This window comes from Entelurus aequoreus, linkage group LG04 (assembly GCF_033978785.1).
Source record: "Entelurus aequoreus isolate RoL-2023_Sb linkage group LG04, RoL_Eaeq_v1.1, whole genome shotgun sequence".
NCBI classification, from domain to species: domain Eukaryota; kingdom Metazoa; phylum Chordata; class Actinopteri; order Syngnathiformes; family Syngnathidae; genus Entelurus; species Entelurus aequoreus.
The window spans coordinates 41,166,711-41,184,055 of NC_084734.1; the positions used below are offsets into that span (position 1 = coordinate 41,166,711).

The window sequence follows — 17,345 nt, forward strand, 5'->3', positions numbered from 1 at the left end:
CCATTACTTGTGGCAGTAATGACAATATTAAACAAACAGAAAAAGCCTGGAGAAAAAGTCATAGAAAAGTTTCTTAAACGCAAAAAATATGACTAAAGTGGTGAAGATGTATTTTCATTTAACTTAAATTCTATTGACAATTTATTCAAGAAATATATGGATGGATGGATGTATTATAGTTATTATTAATTTAGTTAAAATGTTTTAATTTTAGCACAGAGTAATTGCATGTAATTTTTTTCATCAGTTTATGAGTCCCTTTTGGAGTATATTTAATTCATTATTATTTTTGTAACCAGCCTGACCTAAGCCTTGATAATCATTTTTGTGACTAACACATGCTTTCATATCATTTGGCAGGGTTTATCCTGTTAAACTTGAAGTAGGTTAGATATAATTATTAAATATGATTAAAATCAAGAGTAAGATGACTAATTTAGTGTTAATATTTGAGTGGGTCCCGGGCCCCTCTGTCGTGGAAAAAAATGGCCCTGAGGTGAAATAGGTTAAGAACCCCTTGTGTAAGTAATATGCAATAATTATTTAATATTTGTTTATATTGACAAATGTGCTGTTTTAGACTGTAATATTGTTCAATTAAGAACACATTACTTGTGTGCTATTGTGTACTTAGCTGTTGTGTAGCTGCTAGCTCCTATACTAGCCAATAGCCTACCATGTTTACCTTTTGTAAATGACTTGACTAAAATACTAAATAATAATAGAAAAGACCAACCTTGTTTGCTTATTGGATGACATTTAGATGTTAACTTGTTGTCCATCTCTGCACAAGTAAACGCACTGCAGGACTGTTTATATCGGAGTTCTTGAATCGAAGATTACAGATACAAGCCAAAAAATGTTATACTTGTTTTTTTTGCTAATATCAGGCCTATATCCAATATGAGCATTGGATCGGGACACTCCCACTTGCAACTCCACTTATACCACACTTCATATGCACCTGGTCAGCCAGAGAATAAGAGGACCGAGCAGAAGGGATAATTCAGTGTTAACACCCCCCCAACCCCCACCCCCCATCAAAACTACTCAGACTTGCTTGTGATACCCAAAAATACACAAAAAGAAAAAGAAGCATACAAAAGTTAATTGGTCTTTCTAAACATTTTTCAACACGTGTCATGGCCAATTATGCAAGGCGTCGGTTATATATAAACATTTATATATGAAGTATGTTTGCTCATTTTAACTTCACAAACATGTTACGGGACTTTCCCTGGACTGTTTTGTATTATTATCACAAAGCAGACACATGCTCTTCCCTGTAAATTATTTACACCATGAAGCCACAAGTCAGTGAACAGGGCGACCACAACAAACATAAACAACGCTGCTCCACTTGGATGCCAACAACTCGGCGAGAGTGAAACAACTTAGACTGCCAAAACAGCTTGTTTCTATTAAAATGAACTGTATCTTGGCTGCGGAATAAGGAATGACTGCAGCAGCAATAACCAGCGTGTCAATTATAGGATTCGTGGGAGTTCCTCATGCAACATTACTGTGCCAAACAAACCTTAAGGCTACATCTTGAGCCGTACACCAGGTTTTTCGAAAAAAATAAAAAGTCTGTGGATCTAAAGGTCTACATAGATATTCTTGGAAAGGAAATAAAAAAAAAAATGCCACTAGGTGAGTCAAAACTGGGGATGTAATTTTAGTCTAAATAATACATGTCTGAATTTAGACATACAATGCCCTTTAAAAATATGCTGAGGCACTCAAAAAACTCATAATATATATATATATGGTACATATATATACCATATATACAGTACAGGCCAAAAGTTTGGACACACCTTCTCATTTCAATGCGTTTTCATTATTTCCATTACTATTTACATTGTAGATTGTCACTGAAGGCATGAAAACTATGACACCTGTGAAGTGAAAACCATTTCAGGACCTCTTGAAGCTCATCGAGAGAATGCCAAGAGTGTGCAAAGCAGTAATCAGAGCAAAGCGTGGCTATTTTGAAGAAACTGGAATATAAAACATGTTTTCAGTTATTTCACCTTTTTTTGTTAAGTACATAACTCCACATGTGTTCATTCATATTTTTGATGTCTTCAGTGACAATCTACAATGTAAATAGTCATGAAAATAAAGAAAACACATTGAATGAGGAGAAGGTGTGTCCAAACTTTTGGCCTGTACTGTATATATATATATCCATCCTCCCATTTTCTACCGCTTGTCTCTCTCGGGGTCGTACATAGACAGACAACATTCACACTCACATTCACACACTAGGGCCAATTTTAGTGTTGCCAATCAACCTATCCCCAGGTGCATGTCTTTGGAGGTGGGAGGAAGCCGGAGTACCCGGAGGGAACCCACGCAGTCACGGGGAGAACATGTGAACTCCACACAGAAAGATCCCGAGCCCGACGATCGCACCCAAAGTTAGGGCAATAATAACGCGGTAAATATAATTTCCTGTAAAGGCGCAAATTTTTGGGACGGCCGATTAACGTGCACGCTTCCTGTCGGACTTTGGCCTGTTCCGCAGCGTGGGAAAATGTACCTGCGTCAGTTACTGTTGAGCCACAAGCCGGAAAAAAATAGCGAGCAAAAATGGACGAAGAAAAATACATTAGATTATGGAAAGCCCAGGTCCAAAGCCATGACAAGTTGTTCTCCCAACAAGACTAGACCATTTTATCCTTGATCACCGTGAGCCGTCATCAGTGGAGTAAATGTCTGTTGAAGCACTTGTATTCAGAGAGGTGGCACTTCACTTCCATGTTTAGAATACAGTTTAGTGCAGGGGTCCCCAAACGTTTTGACTCGGGGGCCGCATCGGGTTAAAAAAATTTGGCCGGGGGCCGGGCTATATATCTATATATATATATTCCGAGCGCGATAATGTCACGTTATCGATGAGAAAAAGCATTTTTAGACAATAAGATTTGCCTGTAGACACCGAGAGTAACAAGCGGTAGAAAATAGATTAGAAAGGACAGATTAAAAAAAAAAAAAAAAAAAAAAAGTTTTTATTTTTTAAATGTATTTATTTTTTAACTTGGACTTTTGGCGGGCAGAATTTTGGATGCTGGCGGAACGGATTCGGCCCGCGGGCCGTAGTTTGGGGACCCCTGGTTTAGTGCATTGGAAAAAAATGTAGATTGTTACTGTTACTGGTTTAGTAAGATGGGATACAAGCTCAGGAAAAATGAAAGATGGTGGGCAGGAAGTTGAGAGGCACTTTTTTAATGCAAACAGTCGGTCTGTCGTCAAAATATTTCAAGACACCTCTTCTCTAACTAATCATACACTCCGGCTTCAAAATAAAAGCGCTGTGTTACATCCAGTCACTAACAAAATCAAAATCTCTTATATTACGATAATGCTTTGTCAAAGATGTTTTATTGTAATCTGTTGGGGATGTAATGGTATCAGAATATCACGGAATTAAGGCATTAGGAAGACATTAGCAAGGTATTAAGTATGATATTCTTGTGGTGTATGTCCAAAAAAAAAGACTTAAAAATGCCTTAATGTGTAAAATGAATTGGCAGGAATGTTAAGAATAACACACTTTCTGTAATTGAACACAAAAAATAATGCTAAATGGTTGTAATCATATTTATTACTACAGATATGTATTTTAAGTGCAAATAATTGTGCAGGAATATCTACTGTTTCAAGCAAATATAAAAATAAAAACTTACAGTTGAGTGTCTTTAAAGTAACAATGTAAACAACATTATTGTGTAGCACAATAATGTTCACTTAAGTGTCTTTCAACTTTTACTTTCTGACAAGCAGTTTCCTCCACAGTGGACATGTTTATATCAGTCTGGAATATGCTTTTTCTCAGAAAGATTAACTAACATTGACCTTTTAACAATGTAAATACCTCACAAACTAATGTTCAGATTCGCTGGCTTCAAATGTATTTTCTGGGTGACGGTTTATGCCGGACAGACCTGGCAGGCCCAAACGCATTGTGAGGGTTTGCTGGGAACGTCTGGCAGAGTCTCCTGTCAGAGAGAGTTTCAATTCCCACCTCCGGAAGAACTTTGAACATGTCACGAGGGAGGTGCTGGACTTTGAGTCCGAATGGACCATGTTCCGCGCCTCTATTGTCGAGGCGGCTGATTGGAGCTGTGGCCGCAAGGTAGTTGGTGCCTGTCGTGGCGGTAATCCTAGAACCCGTTGGTGGACACCGGCGGTGAGGGATGCCGTCAAGCTGACGAAGGAGTCCTATCGGGTTCTTTTGGCTCATAGGACTCCTGAGGCAGCGGACAGGTACCGACAGGCCAAGCGGTGTGCGGCTTCGGCGGTCGCGGAGGCAAAAACTCGGACATGGGAGGAGTTCGGGGAAGCCATGGAAAACGACTTCCGGACGGCTTCGAAGCGATTCTGGACCACCATTCGCCGCCTCAGGAAGGGCAAGCAGTGCACTATCAACACCGTGTATGGTGAGGATGGTGTTCTGCTGACCTCGACTGCGGATGTTGTGGATCGGTGGAGAGAATACTTCGAAGACCCCCTCAATCCCACCAACACGTCTTCCTATGAGGAAGCAGTGCCTGGGGAATCTGTGGTGGGCTCTCCTATTTCTTGGGCTGAGGTTGCTGAGGTAGTTAAAAAGCTCCTCGGTGGCAAGGCCCCGGGGGTGGATGAGATCCGCCCGGAGTTCCTTAAGGCTCTGGATGTTGTGGGGCTGTCTTGGTTGACAAGACTCTGCAGCATTGCGTGGACATCGGGGGCGGTACCTCTGGATTGGCAGACCGGGGTGGTGGTTCCTCTCTTTAAGAAGGGGAACCGGAGGGTGTGTTCTAACTATCGTGGAATCACACTCCTCAGCCTTCCCGGTAAGGTCTATTCAGGTGTGCTGGAGAGGAGGCTACGCCGGATAGTCGAACCTCGGATTCAGGAGGAACAGTGTGGTTTTCGTCCTGGTCGTGGAACTGTGGACCAGCTCTATACTCTCGGCAGGGTCCTTGAGGGTGCATGGGAGTTTGCCCAACCAGTCTACATGTGTTTTGTGGACTTGGAGAAGGCATTCGACCGTGTCCCTCGGGAAGTGCTGTGGGGAGTGCTCAGAGAGTATGGGGTATCGGACTGTCTGATTGTGGCGGTCCGCTCCCTGTATGATCAGTGCCAGAGTTTGGTCCGCATTGCCGGCAGTAAGTCGGACACGTTTCCAGTGAGGGTTGGACTCCGCCAAGGCTGCCCTTTGTCACCGATTCTGTTCATAACTTTTATGGACAGAATTTCTAGGCGCAGTCAAGGCGTTGAGGGGATCTGGTTTGGTGGCTGCAGGATTAGGTCTCTGCTTTTTGCAGATGATGTGGTCCTGATGGCTTCATCTGGCCAGGATCTTCAGCTCTCGCTGGATCGGTTCGCAGCTGAGTGTGAAGCGACTGGGATGTGAATCAGCACCTCCAAGTCCGAATCCATGGTTCTCGCCCGGAAAAGGGTGGAGTGCCATCTCCGGGTTGCGGAGGAAACCCTGCCCCAAGTGGAGGAGTTCAAGTACCTCGGAGTCTTGTTCACGAGTGAGGGAAGAGTGGATCGTGAGATCGACAGGCGGATCGGTGCGGCGTCTTCAGTAATGCAGACACTGTATCGATCCGTTGTGGTGAAGAAGGAGCTGAGCCGGAAGGCAAAGCTCTCAATTTACCGGTCGATCTACGTTCCCATCCTCACCTATGGTCATGAGCTTTGGGTTATGACCGAAAGGACAAGATCACGGGTACAAGCGGCCGAAATGAGTTTCCTCCGCAGGGTGGCGGGGCTCTCCCTTAGAGATAGGGTGAGAAGCTCTGCCATCCGGGGGGAGCTCAAAGTAAAGCTGCTGCTCCTCCACATCGAGAGGAGCCAGATGAGGTGGTTCGGGCATCTGGTCAGGATGCCACCCGAACGCCTCCCTAGGGAGGTGTTTAGGGCACGTCCGACCGGTAGGAGGCCACGGGGAAGACCCAGGACACGTTGGGAAGACTATGTCTCCCGGCTGGCCTGGGAACGCCTCGGGATCCCCCGGGAGGAGCTGGACGAAGTGGCTGGGGAGAGTGAAGTGAAGTGAATTACATTTATATAGCGCTTTTTCTCAAGTGACTCAAAGCGCTTTACATTGTGAAACCCAATATCTAAGTTACATTTAAACCAGTGTGGGTGGCACTGGGAGCAGGTGGGTAAAGTGTCTTGCCCAAGGACACAACGGCAGTGACTAGGATGGCGGAAGCGGGGATCGAACCTGCAACCCTCAAGTTGCTGGCACGGCCGCTCTACCAACCGAGCTATACCGTCCCAGAGGGAAGTCTGGGCTTCCCTGCTTAAGCTGCTGCCCCCGCGACCCGACCTCGGATAAGCGGAAGAAGATGGATGGATGGATGGACGGTTTATGAGGTGGCGACTTGTCCAGGGTTTTTAACCTTCCTTCCACTCGCCGAGTGCAGCTCTATAGGCTCCATCCCCGTGCGACATCAAGAAAGACAAGCGGTGGAAAATGGATGGATGGGGTGAGGATTCATGAAGAAGTTTTTCCCTTTACTCCTATTTCCTACTATGAAATCTCTGAAAACAACAAATCTTCTCATCTACTACGCACACATTTCACCTCCTGCTTACGGCGTTCCACGCCCCTCCACCCACCTTGCCAATGCCAGAGGATACTAGGAGATGTAGTTTATTTCAGACCTGGCCAATGCTAAAGCACCAGAAAAAAACTACACACCAAGTTTATATTTCATACCGTCACACGCAATCTTGAAAGTTACTTTAACAGACAAATTAATTATCGTTACTAAATCCAAAACAGTAATTGCATTACTAACGGAATTACTCTTTAATAAATGTTATCAATTACTACGGAAAGTAATAACACGTTACTTACAAAAACAGCAGGCCCGGCAGAGGACAAGGCAAAGGAGAAGCAGGGGACGTCCAGCCCCCAAGCCAGCGAGAGACCACACCCCATGCAGGCAGAAAGGTGAAACGACCCACCCGAGGGGCCCAGAGACTACCCGCAGCTGTACGGGAAGACCGCCCCCGCCCCACCAGCAACCAAGCCCCCATGTACACATACACACACATGCATACACATATACATACCTACAACCATCCATACATATATATATATATATATATATATATATATATATATATATATATATATATATATATATATATATATATATATATATATATATATATATATATATATATATATATATATATATATATATATATATATGTATGTATATATATATATATACTGTATATATATATATGTATATATATATACTGTATATATATATATATAAATATATATATCCATCCATTTCTACCGCTTTTTGGGGCCGCGGGGTGGGGGGGTGGGGGGGGGTGGTGGTGGGGGGGTGCTGGAGCCTATCTAAGCTGCATTCGGGCGGAAGGCGGGTTACACCCTGGACAAGTCGCCACCTCATCACAGGGCCAACACAGATAGACAGACAACATTCACACTCACATTCACACACAAAGGCCAATTTTTGCTTATTTGTTTCAAGAATTCTGGGTCACAGCTTGTGGATACAGCTGAGTGCCATTTATAGGGCAAGTGTCCATGGAGCGGGTGCGGGAGCTGAGTGAACCGTATAGGCCAGTGGACCAGCTTAATGTAGGCATTATTTTCACGGACCGGTTTTCCACGTGTTACAGATAAATATAGCAAAAATAAATGCATGAAAAATAGAACTCACTATAACGCTGAATTAGTGGGAGCCCTGGGCTTGTTTCTTTGCAATGAGATCCCGAACAGGTTGTTGGTAGTACATACCATCAACCTGCTGGGGACTGCAGATGGAAATCAGCCATAGGCTTCAATCTATCACATTTATATTTTAGATGTTCATTAATGTGCATTGCATCATGTCACAAAGTAATAACAAATATAACGAAGGGCGACTTCCTATGAGGAGTTTTATTATCTATAAACAAGCTTATTGGTGTGTTTAGTGGGACAGGCTAAAGTTAAGGCAGTCATTTATGAATTATTTAATATTTCTGTGTGACCGGATATCAAATGCATCACGGACCGGTACCGGTCCCCGCACGGGTAGTTGGGGGCCACATTATAGGCACTATAACTGGCAACGGTGAGACACACTAATTGCTAACTTCCCGCAGGTGTAGGAGAGAAGTTGCTGCAAAAGAAGGCAGACAAGCGGCAGCAACACAGTGGCAACCAACACCACAACATGACTGTCATTCTGTCATGGAAAACTGGTAAAAAATTAGATAAACTCAGCTTCTTCCTACTCCTTTTCGGACGTGTTGTAATGAGAAATTGGAAACATGTGATGTACCATATTGTAACTGTATGCATGTTTAAAATATGTTAAGACAATTACAGTAAACATAGGGACAGCTGGACCCTGGAATGGCTTAATTCCATTTTTTAATGATTTCATATTGGAAATGTGTTCAAAATCCAAAACACACACAAGTGACACAAGTCCACCCGTCTTGGGGTCACTTGAGCTTCCTTTGAGGGTTTGTCAGAAGAAAAAAAACAACACTCCTAAAGATAAAACGCAGGCTGCAATGTGAACCAGATGTGTTTTGTCTCTTTAGGAAAAGTCAAAAAGGGCAAGCGTGACAGTGAAATGCCACTCGGAGCCGCTTTGAAAAGAAACCTTTCCCTTTTAGGCGCACACTTGTGAAAACAAGTACTTATCCCAAATATATGCAGAAGAGTAAACCTCCCATCACTTTTATCATAATAACATTGTTTCAGTTCGTTTTACACTTATATGACACTTGTTAAAATGCAACGCAGAACAGTTAATAAAGGTTTTATGGTGGACAGCACAGATGATGCCGTCAAGTCCAGTAAGTCTGATAGTGCACGCGCATGTGCACACCATTCCTGCAGCGGCTTTAAATTGACTCTGAGAACATAAAGCTTCCACTAATGTGTTCAGAGTCATTCTCTGAAGAAAAGTGTCTGGAGAACGTCCAAAAGTTCCCCCAGTGGGAGTCTTTGATGAGTGCGCGCACACGCACACGCACACACACACACACACACACACACACACACACACACACACACACACACACACACACACACACACACACACACACACACACACACACACACACACACACACACACACACACACACACACACACACACACACACACACACACACACACACACACACACATATATAGAGACAACTCAGAGCAGAGCCAAGGTTCTTTCAGGCCATCATTAACATGTAAGGACTAATTGGATGTCTCACTTCCCTCCTCTTTTGCATGACTTTTTTTTCTCTTCTTCTTTTTCTTTCTTTTTTGCTGCAGCAGCTGCTTTCTCATGATGTCAAACATCACACGCATAGGAACAAAATTAACTCTTGTCCTTTAAATGTGAGAGGAAAAAAGTTTTAGATTCCCAAGTATGGTTCCTGACATTTTGATTTTGACATTTCAGCTGGTGGTTTATTTTTAAGATTGTATTTTTATAATTAAATAATTAATATTGTGAATTAAATTATATAATATTAAATACATTTTAGATAATTAATGTTTAAGAACTATGTGAATAAAATCACATATATATAGTATATATGTGATTTTATTCACATAATTACAGTTTTTTTAAATATACAGTCAGTATATTTAAAAAAACTATAATAAAAACCTATAAAATTAAGCCTTGAGGTCTTGTTTTAACCTCTATAGCCCAAAGCAACAAGTCTCTGATACACACATGGATAGTCGTTATCATCACAATACACATGTAATGCAGTTAGTGTGAGCTAAAAACAGTTGGCGTGCAAACAAGCACAGGCAGTTGTACTGCCTCCAGACAATGTTGCAATTTTCCATGCCAACAAAGCAAGCATGCCTGATAGAAGACACTCGAACATAAATTAAGGTGCCACTTTTCAAAATGCGCTAGCTCCATGCTAATTTACATTGGATTTGTGAATTATTATTATTAATTATATTTATATAGCGCCTTTTCTCTTGTGACTCAAAGCGCTTTTCAGTGTGGGATCTGAGCCGAGGATGTTGTTGTGGCTTGTGCAGCCCTTTGAGACATTTGTGATTAAGGGCTATATAAATAAACATTGATTGATTGATTGATTGACTGACAGTGAGAAACCCATTATCTACATTTAAGCTACATTTACACCAGTGGCACTGGGAGCAAGCTGGGTAAAATGTAAAATGTAAAATGGGGCAGTGACTAGGTTGGTGTAGACCAGATTCGAACTTGTAACCCTCAAGTTTCTGGTCACACGCTCAACGTTCTGAGCCCATATTTGCTATATGCATGCTACATATTAGCATTAGCCATTATACAGTATGTGGCAATTTCAACACCTCCAAATTTGGTAATGAAAACTAAAACTAAGAAGCACATTAAAATCAAACACAGATTGTAGGGTTGTAACAGTTTTGTAAATACTGCAGTATTTTGGTTTCAAAGACTTCACAATAATATCGTGATGTGTGACCAGTGTTCGTAATAACGGTGTCATATAACAACGGCGTTAGTAACATTGTTACTCTTACTTACAGCGAGTATTCTCATTCATTACTTTTAGGGCCATTACAATGCAGTTAGCGATAGCTTGATGTGGTTTTATGTCAACAACAAGACAGCGTCATAAGCAGAGGGGAGTAAAATACCCAAAAATTGTACTCAAGGAAGAGTACCGTTACTTTAGAATAATATGACTCAATTAAAAGTAAAAAGTAGTCATCGAAATATTTACTTAAATAAGAGTAAATAAGTAACGCGTGAAAAAACTACTCAAGTATTGAGCAACTTGTGAACAACTTCTGATGTATTTATACTGAACAAAAATACAAACCCATTTTTTGTGAGTTGAACTCAATGATCTAAAACTTTTACTATATACACAAAAGACCTATTCCTATCAAATATTGTTCACAAATCTGTGTTAGTGAGCATTTCTTATTTGCCAAGATCATATATCCCACCTCACAAGTGTGGCATATCAAGATGCTGAATAGACACCATGATTATTGAACAGGTGTGCCTTAGGCTGCCCACAATAAAAGTCCACTCTCAAATGTGCAGTTTGTGTCAGAAAAGCAGGCAGTATTCGGGTGTGACCACCATTTGCCTCACACAGTGCAACACATCTCCTTCGCATAGATTTGATCAGGTTGTTGACTGTGTCCTGTCAAATGTTGGTCCACTCTTCAATGGCTGTGCGAAGTTGTTGGATATTACCAGGAACTGGAACACACTGTTGTATACGCCGATCCACAGCAACCCAAACATGCTGGCCATATCCACTGGGATATTTTCAGCTTCCAGGAATTGTGTACAGATCCTTGCAACATTGAGCACTGCACAACAATGGGCCTCAGGATCTCATCACAGTATCTCTGTGCATTCAAAATGCACTTGCGTTCGTTGTCCGTAACATATGCCTGCCCATACCATAACCCCACCCCCACCACGAGCCACTCGATTCACAGCGTTGACATCAGCAAATCGGTCTCACACAACGCCACACATGCTGTCTGCCATCTGCCCTAAACAGTAAGAACTGGGATTCATTCGTGAAGAGAACACCTCTCCAACGTGCCAGACACCATCGAAGGTGAGCATTTGCCCACTCAAGTCAGTTACGACGACGCACTGCAGTCAGGTCGAGACCCCAAAGAGGACGACGAGCATGCAGATGAGCTTCCCTGAGACGGTTTCTCACAGTTTGTGCAGAAATTCTTTGGGTATGCAAACCAATTGTTGCAGCAGCTGTCCTGGTGGCTGCTCTCAGACAATCATGGAGGTGCACCTGCTGGATGTGGAGGTCCTGTGCTGGTGTGGTTACACGTGGTCTGTGTTTGTGAGGCCGGTCGGATGTACTGCCAAATTATCTGAAAACCCTTTGGAAACGGTTTATGGCAGAGAAATTAACATTCAAATCAACAGCTCTGGTGGACATTCCTGCAGACAGCATGCCAACTGCACGCTCCCTCAAAACTCGCGACATCTGTGACATTGTGCTGTGTGATAAAACTACACATTTCAGATTGGCCTTTTATTGTGGGCAGCCTAAGGCACAATCACGCTGTTTAATCAGCATCTTGATATGCCAAACCTGTGAGGTGGGATGGATTATTTTGGCAAAGAAGAAGTGCTCACTAACACAGATTTAGACACATTTGTGGACAATATTTGAGAGGAATAGGTCTTTTGTGTATATAGTAAAAGTTTTAGATAATTGAGTTCAACTCATGAAAAATGGGAGCAAAAACAAAACGTTTATATTTTTGTTCAGCGTATGTTTCTTGGCTCTCATGGAGTCTGCAGTGAGTAGAAATCAGTGATGTTGTCCATGAAAAAAGCCAACGTTGTGATGCGACTGTGAAACTAATGCGCCAAGTAGTCCTAAAATGCTCAAAATACGTAAATATTAAATGTTATTATAAATGTGCCGTTACTACATTACATACTTACATCATGTATATAAAACCTGTTTTGATGTTTGTTAAGGGCTTTATAGGCAGAATACAGTGACTCCCATAGGCTCCATTGTAAGCAGACTTTTGATCGCTTTTATTTACTATTTAGAATGCATAAAAAAAGAAAAACGTATGTGTTCTTGTCTTTCATAAGGATTGTGAATGACAGGCAAAACTAAAAAAAAAAGTGCAATTCCACTTTTAATAAATCCCTACTTTTTGGAAATTCAACCATCGCAGTGGGGGTCTGTAATGTAAACCCTCCAATAATCGAGGGGACAATTTACTACAATTAAACAGAAAGTGAGTCAAGTTTCTTGCCACTCAAATGTTCAAAAAATGCCTTCTACAAACCCCAAAACCAGTGAAGTTGGCACGTTGTGTGAATCGTAAATAAAAACTAAATACAATGATTTGCAAATCCTTTTCTACCTATATTCATTTGAATAGACTGCAAAGACAAGATGCTTAACGTTCGAACTGGAAAACTTAATTTTTTGCAAATATTAGCTCATTTGGAATTTGATGCCTGCAACATGTTTAAAAAAAGCTGGCACAAGTGGCAAAAAAGACTGTGAAAGTTGAGGAATGCTCATCAAACACTTATTTGGAACGTCCCACAGGTGAACAGGCTAATTGGGAACAGGTGGGTGCCATGATTGGGTATAAAAGCAGCTTACATGAAATGCTCAGTCATTCACAAACAAGGATGGGGTGAGGGTCACCACTTTGTGAACAAATGCGTGAGCGAATTGTCCAACAGTTTAAGAACAACATTTCTCAACAAGCTATTGCAAGGAATTTAGGGATTTCATCATCTACGGTCCATAATATTATCAAAAGGTTCAGAGAATCTGGAGAAATCACTGCACGTAAGCAATGATATTACGGACCTTCGATCCCTCAGGCGGTACTGCATCAAAAAGCAACATCAGTGTGTAAAGGATATCACCACATGGGCTCAGGAAGACTTCAGAAAACCACTGTCAGTAACTACAGTTCTTAACTGTAGACTTCTTGTTCTGAAAAGATGGATATTTATCGTGTCAAAAAGTATCGCTATATCAGTATGTTTTTAGGGACACCGAGCTGGTTCAGCTAAAACATGTCATTTGGTGTACAATGTTAGCTTCACTCCAAATTGTTACATCACAAAAAGGTTTGAAGAGCCAACAAAGAGAGCCAACAAAGCAAAATAATTGTGTATTTCCTGTCATGTTCGACACGGCAGCAACCTGCCAGCTGACTGCAAGTAAAGGAAACTGTTGCTAGAAGTATTTCATGGTTTGAACAGGAGAAGCTGCCAACAACACAATCTAACAATAAACCGTCCAAAAGGGGGGAAAGCCTCCCGCTGGAAAGCAGCTGCACACTGACTGGACAAAACATTAGGTACAGTATGTTTTGGTGAGAGCATATTTCGTGAGAGGCCTGTCTTTTTCCTTTTTAAAAAGGGTTAGGAGGCAAAGTGGATAATAAACCATTATTTTTTACGCCATCTTATCGTCTCATAACACGAAGTGTGAAATACTATTTTATTTGGAGTGCACAAGTTTGGCCCATTGTGACTATTTTACAGGAAAGTTGCTTATCAGAGACACCGTCTGGCCTGGGACTCTAATATGCAACCTTTAAACTGCGGACCGATCCATCCAGCTGGAGTCAGGACCCCGGATCAGAGCTGTCTACTATCTGCACGATAACTACTTGTGTCTGTTTATCATCAGGGTGAGTAATGTATGTTCCACATATGTCATGCTGACTGGTGGTTGGTGCTAAATCTCAACGTGATATGCTAAATACTAAGGCTAGCACAGATAACTTCTATGTATGTAAAATCCTAACTGCTACCTTAGTCTTTCCCATACATTTATTTATTTGTTGCAGCCCTTCATGAATACATTTGGACCACCCCAAATAGATTTGGCATTGATCCTCGCTTAATAAGACATTATAATGTTTGTGAATGTAGCTCGTTGTTACAACTTCGTACAGTAGACGCCGTCTTAGCTCTGCTATTGTACATCTTATACGCAACTGGTTTGCCAGAGAATAAGAAGACGTAGCGAATTTGTTGCTATATTTTGCGAGTAGATTAAAAACCCTTGAGATGACCTTTTTTTTAAATTGTGTAGCTGCTGACAGAAGCAATTTGTATATTTGTTATATATATTTCATATTTGTGTGAATGTGAGTGTGAATGTTGTCTGCCTATCTGTGTTGGCCCTGTGATGAGGTGGCGACTTGTCCAGTGTGTACCCCGCCTTCCGCCCGAATGCAGCTGAGATAGGCTCCAGCACCCCCGCAAACCCGAACGGGACAAGCGGTAGAAAATGAGAAACATTTCATAGTTGGTTAGAATAAATAAATACAATGTATAAATATAAATGGTAAATGGGTTATACTTGTATAGCGCTTTTCTACCTTCAAGGTACTCAAAGCGCTTTGACACTATTTCCACATTCACCCGTTCACACACACATTCACACACTGATGGCGGGAGCTGCCATGCCCTAACCACAATCAGGAGCAAGGGTGAAGTGTCTTGCTCAAGGACACAACGGACGTGACTAGGTTGGTAGAAGCTGGGGATCGAACCAGGAACCCTCAGGTTGCTGGCACGGCCACTCTCCCGACTGCGCCACGCCGTCCCCAGTTCCATCCATCCATCCATTTTCTACCGCTTATTCCCTTCGGGGTCGCGGGGGGCGCTGGAGCCTATCTCAGCTACAGGGCCAACACAGATAGACAGACAACATTCACACTCACATTCACACACGAGGGCCAATTTAGTGTTGCCAATCAACCTATCCCCAGGTGCATGTCTTTGGAGGTGGGAGGAAGCCGGAGTACCCAGAGGGAACCCACGCAGTCACGGGGAGAACACGCAAACTCCACACAGAAAGATTCCGAGCGCAGGATCGAACCCAGGACCTTCGTATTGTGAGTCAGACGCACTAACCCCACTATCACCGTCCCCAGTTCATAAGTTCATATTGTACACATAATGTGATTAAAAAGGTATTTCCTTGGGTTAATTCATGCAAGTTTATGTTAACTTTATTTTTGTTACAAAACCCATGTAAACTGGAGGGGAATATATTTTTTGTTCCAGTTTGGTCACATTGTTGGGGGGACAATTAATATGTGACGGAATTCAGCAAGCTGCATGAGACAACAAGTGTTTGATGGAAGACGGTAATGGAGTCTCGGATTGAAAATAAACTTTATTCCCTTGGAGTTTGTGAGGCCAATGATAATCTATGTGAAATATATGGGTTTTCTTTTATTGGATGTCAGACTAATTGTAAGTTCTGTTTTCTTATTTTTTTAGTTCTGACGGCATTATATTTGGCATTGTTGTTAACGAGAAGAAGGCGCGGCTGAAATAAATGTCTGTGAGAAAACCGAACGACTTGAGCCTTGATTAAGACCTCGGAGGGAGTAACATATTGGCTTCAGTTGTCCTTCACCACATCAAAATTTGCGGCCTTATTCTCGCAGATTAAATTTTTTTTCATGTAAATAAATACATAAATAATAATTTCAGTGCCCATAGCAACACCCTTCCTACTTTTGTCATCTAACGCGTGTATGTTCTAATCTAGGCAGACTTTGTAATAGACAACTGTTTTTGGACAAATGAGGATTCACAACCTTATATTTTTGAACCTGAATATACAGATGAAGAACTGCGGGGTATAGAAGCTTAGCGAGCACAAAAAGAGGGTAAAGCGGGTTTGAGAGAGTCAGGATCTGCATGATTAGGTGGTGGAGATTGCTGACAGAAATAGAGAGCTTCTGCTGCACTCAGAGGCACACTCTGTTTTTATTGATGGACAGCCTTTGTTACATCGAGGTCGCATTTTACTGCGCGGATCTTTCTCCCAAGACGCAGACGGAAACTCCGGAGGCAAGGTGCAGGTAAGAAGATGATTTATTTTCATAAATCAGGCAGGAATAATAAAATACAGAAAAGCGTTCCGACGGCATGGGAGCTATGGCGAAGCTTAGCACAGGACTCATAGAAATACTGAACGTAACGTGTTGCAGGAGCAAACAAGACAGCCAGAATGAGTGTGGCGAAAAACAGGAATAAGTAGCTCTCTGATTAGTGCCCAGGAGCAGGTGAGCGTCCCGAACACTAATCAGAGGCAGGTGGAACTAATCAGCACCCATGGTAACCAAAAACACAAACCCAGGGGTGCTGAAACAGAACTGAGGTAGTCAAAAACTAAACAAAACATGATCCGGGTAACGGATCATAACAGCCTTGTTTTTTGGAACCAAATTACTGCCAGTAAGATTTGGTATCGGGAAAACAAATTGTAATTAAAGGCCTACTGAAACCCACTACTACCGACCACGCAGTCTGATAGTTTATATATCAATGATGAAATCTTAACATTATAACACATGCCAATACGGCCGGGTTAACTTATAAAGTGACATTTTAAATTTGCCGCTAAACTTCCGGTTCGAAACGCCTCTGAGGATGACGTATGCGCGTGACGTAGACCGGCGAACACGGGTATGCCTTCCACATTGAAGCCAATACGAAAAAGCTCTGTTTTCATTTCATAATTCCACAGTATTCTGGACATCTGTGTTCGTGAATCTGTTTCAATCATGTTCATTGCATTATGGAGAAGGAAGCTGAGCAAGCAAAGAAGAAAGTTGTCGGTGCGAAATGGACGTATTTTTCGAACGTAGTCAGCCACAACAGTACACAGCCGGCGCTTCTTTGTTTACATTCCCGAAAGATGCAGTCAAGATGGAAGAACTCGGATAACAGAGACTCTAACCAGGAGGACTTTTGACTTCGATACACAGACGCCTGTAGAGAACTGGGACAACACAGACTCTTACCAGGA

The 17,345-nt window shown here is 42.1% G+C and overlaps 1 protein-coding gene and 1 long non-coding RNA gene across 3 annotated transcripts in view; one reads left to right on the forward strand and one right to left on the reverse strand.

Moving 5' to 3' along the window:
- scara5 (scavenger receptor class A, member 5 (putative)) overlaps positions 1 to 17,345 on the reverse strand; it is a 103,587-nt gene that overhangs the window by 62,025 nt on the left and 24,217 nt on the right. The window lies entirely within an intron of this gene.
- On the forward strand, positions 13,701 to 15,877 carry LOC133648625 (uncharacterized). Its single transcript, XR_009825899.1, has 3 exons — positions 13,701 to 13,863; positions 14,051 to 14,199; positions 15,289 to 15,877. It is a non-coding gene; the product is annotated as an uncharacterized LOC133648625 (long non-coding RNA).